General features: G+C 40.6%; 1 non-coding gene across 1 annotated transcript; it reads right to left on the bottom strand.

Annotated features, from left to right (window-relative positions):
- Nucleotides 1-2,330: 2,330 nt before the first annotated feature.
- trnav-uac lies at nt 2,331-2,403 on the bottom strand. Its single transcript has one exon. It is a non-coding gene; the product is annotated as a tRNA-Val (tRNA).
- Between the last annotated feature and the right edge of the window lie 3,713 nt (nt 2,404-6,116).

The raw sequence follows: 6,116 nt of genomic DNA, 5'->3' as shown, positions 1-6,116 counted from the left end.
AAATAATCAGTCTCACAAGATGTTGTTGAACTGCAGGTGAACAACAGTGTGTGAGAATCTTGATAGGTTCCGATGTCCTCGACCAAATGTGTCACTTTGTTGTGGTCACAAATCCACTACTTTGAAAAAACAAATCCAACTGAGTTGTATGTCCACTGCCAAGTACCTTCACTAACCCTAACCCTCTGTCCGACAGCAGAGAGCAGTTCCTCTGGTCATTGCAGTTCATCTATCAGCTGTGCGTGTTGGCGAGTCTGTGGGGATGTGTTGGGACTATTGGGACGACCGTGACTCCCTCAACGTGTCCAGCAGGAGAACAGCTACACATTCTCTCAGTCACGGAGAACCTGTGAACTGTGATCAGATGATGGACGTGAAGGGCGGCCTGATATGTGTCGCCATGGTGATAAGATGATTCAGCATCTGGGGTTGTTGGTCAGCAGTGACTCAACTCCAGGTGCTGAGATTTCTGGCTGTTTGTATCCCCTAAAAAATGTTGTTTCCTCTGGTGGCGTGTCCTCATTTGGTCCTTGCTGCTGTTTTGGTTCTGCATAAAGAAATTATAACACTGTGTGAGTAAAATAACAGGCAAGAGGCCTTGTTTATAACCTGGCAGTTTACTGGCAGTATCATTTGGTCTGTTGATTTTGGTCTGTGAAATGTTTTTATTAAAAGCTGCGACAGCTTTATTTAACCTTGCCCACTGAAATAAAACGAGCACACAATGTGGGTTCATGATAAGATGGTGTAGACAATAAACAGGTTTCAAATGCAAACAACATTGTTCTTTGTGTCAATGTTAAAAGTAGAAACTGATACAAACGCAGCGTGGCAGCGAGAAAACATTCTGTGCTGGGATGCCAACACCAGGCAGCGTCTGCTGCTTATGTTCAAGATGCTTTTTCAATACCTTCTGCAAGTTAACAAATGCAGAAAAAAGGTCACATATTTCTGTGAGCACTTGACAAAAAGAATCTGAACCTCATATGAGCACAGTCAGGCTCAACACGGTTGCAGCTGCAAGGAAAGGTCAGATTTATACTGAACACACTAGTTGACAACTACTGGCACAGTGGAGCTTCACTTTCATCCGTTTTATTTAAAGCTTGCGTAGTATCATCCACACAAGCACACTGGTGATTACTAATGTGGCTGTTTTTTTACCGAACTCAACGTAACAGCTTGATTAGCTACAGACCATGAGAGCACACTACTTAAATGAAGAGAGTCTGGATCAGCACTGAACACTGTACATATGCTGACGCTGACGCTTGTTTAAGGTACCTGCCAAGTACCTTAAACAACTGTGCACAAGTGTAGGAGAACTGGTGCTGTTTTAAAGGCAACGAGTGGTCACAGAAAAATGGGCTTTTTTGCCCTTTGCATGAGGTTAAATGTCAATTTAAAAAATACTCTTGGCTTTATTTTTGAAAGCATCCTCACTTTTGTTCTAGCACCCAAAACTTGACCAGTACTGCAAACATGATTTGAATCAGCAAAGAGATTTCCACCTCTGCTCTGGTCAAGAGCATAACACTAAGTGTATGAGAAGAGGATGAGAGAAAGGGGAATGAAATTGAGATATAGAAAAGAAATAAGCTGAGAGAGAGAGAGAGAGTGAGAGAAAGAGATGGAAACGAGCGAGAGAGACAGAGTTGTCCCATGCAGGCCAGGACAGCTGACAGCTGGGTTCAGCGGGGGTCAGAGGTCATGGATTGGCAGCAGTGGGGGAGTGAAGTGGAATCTAAAACAACAGGAAGACACACACACACACCCAAAGTTCTGGGAGAGGAGATGAGTGTGAGCCTCTGGAACACCCTCCCTCTCCCTCTCTCTCTCATGTGACAGACCAGTGGCGGTTCTACATTGAATTACTCCCTGGGCGACTCCCCCTCCAAGCCCCCCCCCCAACCTCCTCAACCGTCTCTTCCTGACTGGCCTGTCCCTCTGCATCCACTACACTGGCCTTGTCAGCTATTAACAATTACAGCATCAATGATAAACTTTATAGCCCATTTGCAAAGAATTCACAGTGTTACTCACTTTAATGTATTTTTCTTGAGCTGGTACAAATGGCTTGTTGTATCCATATACAATAGTACTATTGTACTACTGAAACTACACCACAACATGTACAAACAGTGTATATTAATGTACAAACAGAGCTGGAATACAGGATATATTTTATATATTATATTCCTGGATTCGTTAGTATAAAGAGGTAGAAGCCACTATCTATCCTCAATACATATTTATCCATTAGGGCATTGACATGTCATTTATACAGGAGTAGTAAAGATAAACCCAAGTACATCCTTGGAATAAAGTCATGGTTCCACTGGGGATTGAACCCAGGACCTTCTGCGTGTAAAGCAGACGTGATAACCACTACACTATAGAACCACACAAAGCTTGCAATCCATTCCCACAGTCCAACATCTTTATGCAGCACTTTGTTGCTTCTGCTCTTTTCAGTCAATGAGCAGAAAGTCCATGCTTCATTCTTGAGTTGTCAGTAAAAAAAAAAAAAAAAGCTGAAATTCTATGACAAGAGGGGTATTTTAAATGAGAAGCTTAAAGGTACTGGAAATTGAAATAAAAATGTGCAAAAGTAAAAAAGACTATACCAGTGACCATGTCACCTTCTGGGATTCTTATGTTGTTTAGTCACTTTAAGCTTCATTCATGCATCTAGAACCTGGATGGGCCAAGAAGAACATCTGAGCGCTTAAGTAAAAAGATTATGTCCAGGTTAAATAATTGCTTTAGTCAGGTTGAGACTCATAGACAGAGATTACTACATACTGACTACTGCTAACCTGCTCACTTCTCAAGCTTCCACTTTATATAATGTGCTGTGCTGCCCTCCGGTGGACATGTCAAGTCTCTACAAGGGATTTTTATTGTCCAATCAAGAACGTGAAGTTTTTATCAAATAGCAGAGGAGGTCTGTTGTCATTCCAAAGTGATAATAACTGAAAACATCACTATTAGTTTTATTAGTTTTGCAATATGTCAGTTCAGTGAACCTCAAAAGTCCCTGCATCTAATATTACTGTAAACCAGTGAAATATTAAAGAAGAACTCAGATCCTTTATCTAAGTAATAGTAGCAAGACAGCAGTGTGAAAATACTTAAATAAAATTCCAGAAGTATCATCAACTAAATGTTATTAAAGTATCAAAGTTAAAGTATTCATTCAGTCAAAAAAATGCCCCCTGTGGCTGATACATTAATATGACATTATTGGACTGATGCATCAGTGTGTGAGTAGCATTTTACTGCTGTAGCTGGTCGAGGTGGAGCCTGTTTTACTTTGTACACAGTTCAGTAGTTTAGTCCAGTGGTTCCTTATGCAGGGGTCAGGCTCCTCCAAAAGGTCATGAGAAAAATCTGAGGAGTTGTGAGATGATTAATGGAAGAGGAAAGAAGAAAAAACTAAATTGTGATAAACAAATACATACTCTTTTGCGTAACTTTTCTTTGATGAGGTTTTTGAGGTTTTGTGAAATTTTGGCTAGTTTGACCTCCGTTGGCCTCAAACAATTATTCAAATTAAACCATGTGGAAATTTTAGAGGTAAGACGTCTCTTTGGTGGAGCTGCTAACAGCTCATAGACATCTGTGACCCAAGGGGCCTGAGCAAAGCTGGATTATCTTCTGGGCAATGTGGGCAACTGTCCCAGGCCTGTGGGCCCCAGGGGCCCAAAAAACCCCATGATTACATTTCATTTGGTTTTTGATGATGTGGTTAATTGTGTTGGGCAAGTTACTTGAAAAACTATAATCAGTTACTTATTTCACAATACTAACTGAAAAGCAGTTACATTACTAACTTATTCAGCAGCAAAAGTAATGTGATAGATTAGTTTACTGTCAATGCTCAGCTGTCAGCTCAGTCAAAGGTGGAAAGTTACTATGTACATTTACTTAATGAATGTCCATAAATATGATTTTGAGCTATTTTTGTTCTGTGTGGCTTTATACTTCACTTGAGTTCAGAGGGAAATATTGTACTTTTTACCCCTTTACATTGTTTGAGAGCTGTTGTTACAGATCACTGTTTAGATTAAGATATTTACTATTAAACTGCCCAGTTGTGTATAAAGTCCCTAAAACTGGCTACATATTAACAAAGTACAACAATAAGTAATAACTTAACACCCAATTATACAATGTATTATTAATATTATATCAGTCAGTACAGAGCATTTCTACATGATGTGTGGTTTCAATTTTGAGATTTGTATTTGACTGAAATTACTTTTATATTTTATATTTTATATACATGTACTATACATAGTACATTTGAAATTTGAAATGCAAGGATTTTACATGTTATGGAATAGTTTTAAGCCTCTGGTGCTTCTACATTTACTTAAATAAAGAATCTAAATACTTTCTCTACCACTGACTGTACACTCAGTTTATTAGGTAAACCTAGTTAACATTATTGCAGTCTAATACAACAGTCCTGCAATAAATCCTCCCTTCACTGAAGCTTGTAATATCCACTTTTTATTCAAACTGTTGTAGAGAGGTGTTTGTTTCATTTATGGTCATTTCTGAGGCTGTAGTTTGTGAACCGAAACAGAAGCAGAATTACAACTGAGAAGGTTATAATGGGCAGGTTTTATTTAAACATTTGGAGGTCTTGGTTTCACTTGCTGTCATTCTGGAGGCTGTAACTGACAGTGCTGTTATACTGAGAGGTATAATATTTAGTCTGCTTTGTTTCATGTAAATGGGCTGAGAACGATCACAGAAACATCTGTAATGCAGTACAGTTGATTTAAAATTACCTTGTGTTGTTTTTGCATCTCCTGTGACATTATTAAGACAAGGTGAGTGTTTTATATATTCAAAAAGTGTGTTTATATCACAGTTTTTTTTCCCCACACAGCAACCCTAAGGGTACTTACAGATGCTTTATAATCATTTGTTTATTCAAATTCAGACTCATAAAGCGTCGGTGCTTTGTCAAATCAGACCCTGCTTTGACGCACTGGTGGAAAGTCCGGGAAGTGGAAACTTGACTAACTAGTTGGTCTAAATGAAACCACGTTAACAGTAATAATGACAGCGTTTCACACGGGACATGCGCAGTGCGGCCAACTCGCGGCGCTGTTATGCGCTGCGTAAAGCCGCAGCAGGCCCTGTCCTGTCTGCCTGTCTCTCTCCCCTTCTTTCTCCTGTCTGTCTCGATGATAGGTCTCCCCCCCTCTCTCTCTCAGCCTTCCTCATCAAACCCTTCCTGCAAAGATCGAGGCAGAAAAGCAAAACGCATCTCAGATCACCCGTGTTTCCGCCTCAGCTGAGTAAAAGAAGAAAATAAATAAATAAAGCAAACACCGGGGAAAGTGAGGAGCTGATATTCACCGTGTGTGGCTGCAGAAAACGTAAAATACCCACATAACAGAGCTAAAGAGACTCGTCTCCTTCTTACAATTGACCCAATCGAGCTTTCTGCCGCTCTTATTTTCACTTCATTGTCATATATTTCCCCCCAGTGTTTCCCAGAGCAGAGGAGGGTTTGCTGTTCTGCGGCCGTGTCGATCATGAACGCCGTTTCCCACATCGACACCCGGTGACAAGAGTGGACTGTGTGTGTGCAGGGGGGTATTTTTACACCTGAAACATGCCCTTGGCCGCCCTGCATGTACTCACTGACATATCGTCTCCAAATCTATACATCAGGAGATTTCCTCACCCATAAAAATCAAACACACCAAAGCAAGAAATTCTCGCATGTCTCCCAGCTCAGCTCAGCCTCGCCGGCCGAGAGCTGCAGTTGTTTTCTAGCTTTCACCCCTTCGTTTCTGGAAAAAAAAAAAAATATATATATATATATATATCAAAGCTGAGCGTGTGTTTTCCCTTCATATGTATAAAGCAACAGTAACCAAAATCAGCATAATCGACGCTTGAAGTGCCACCAAGTGTTTTGGTTTTTGCTGTCAGACGTGCGTTTGGCACACACACACACAAACACACACACACAACCAGAGGATAATTGTGTCTCAGTCCCCCTGTCGTGGCTGAAACGCTCTGAAGACAGTGACTTTGGGAGGCATAACATGTAAAGAAAATGTTACTCCCGTGGCATGGGTGATTCA

Source organism: Toxotes jaculatrix, chromosome 12 (genome assembly GCF_017976425.1).
Source record: "Toxotes jaculatrix isolate fToxJac2 chromosome 12, fToxJac2.pri, whole genome shotgun sequence".
Classification (NCBI taxonomy): Eukaryota; Metazoa; Chordata; class Actinopteri; family Toxotidae; genus Toxotes; species Toxotes jaculatrix.
The sequence above is the reverse complement of the archived record's forward strand: the minus strand, read 5'-3'. Positions and strand labels throughout refer to the sequence as shown.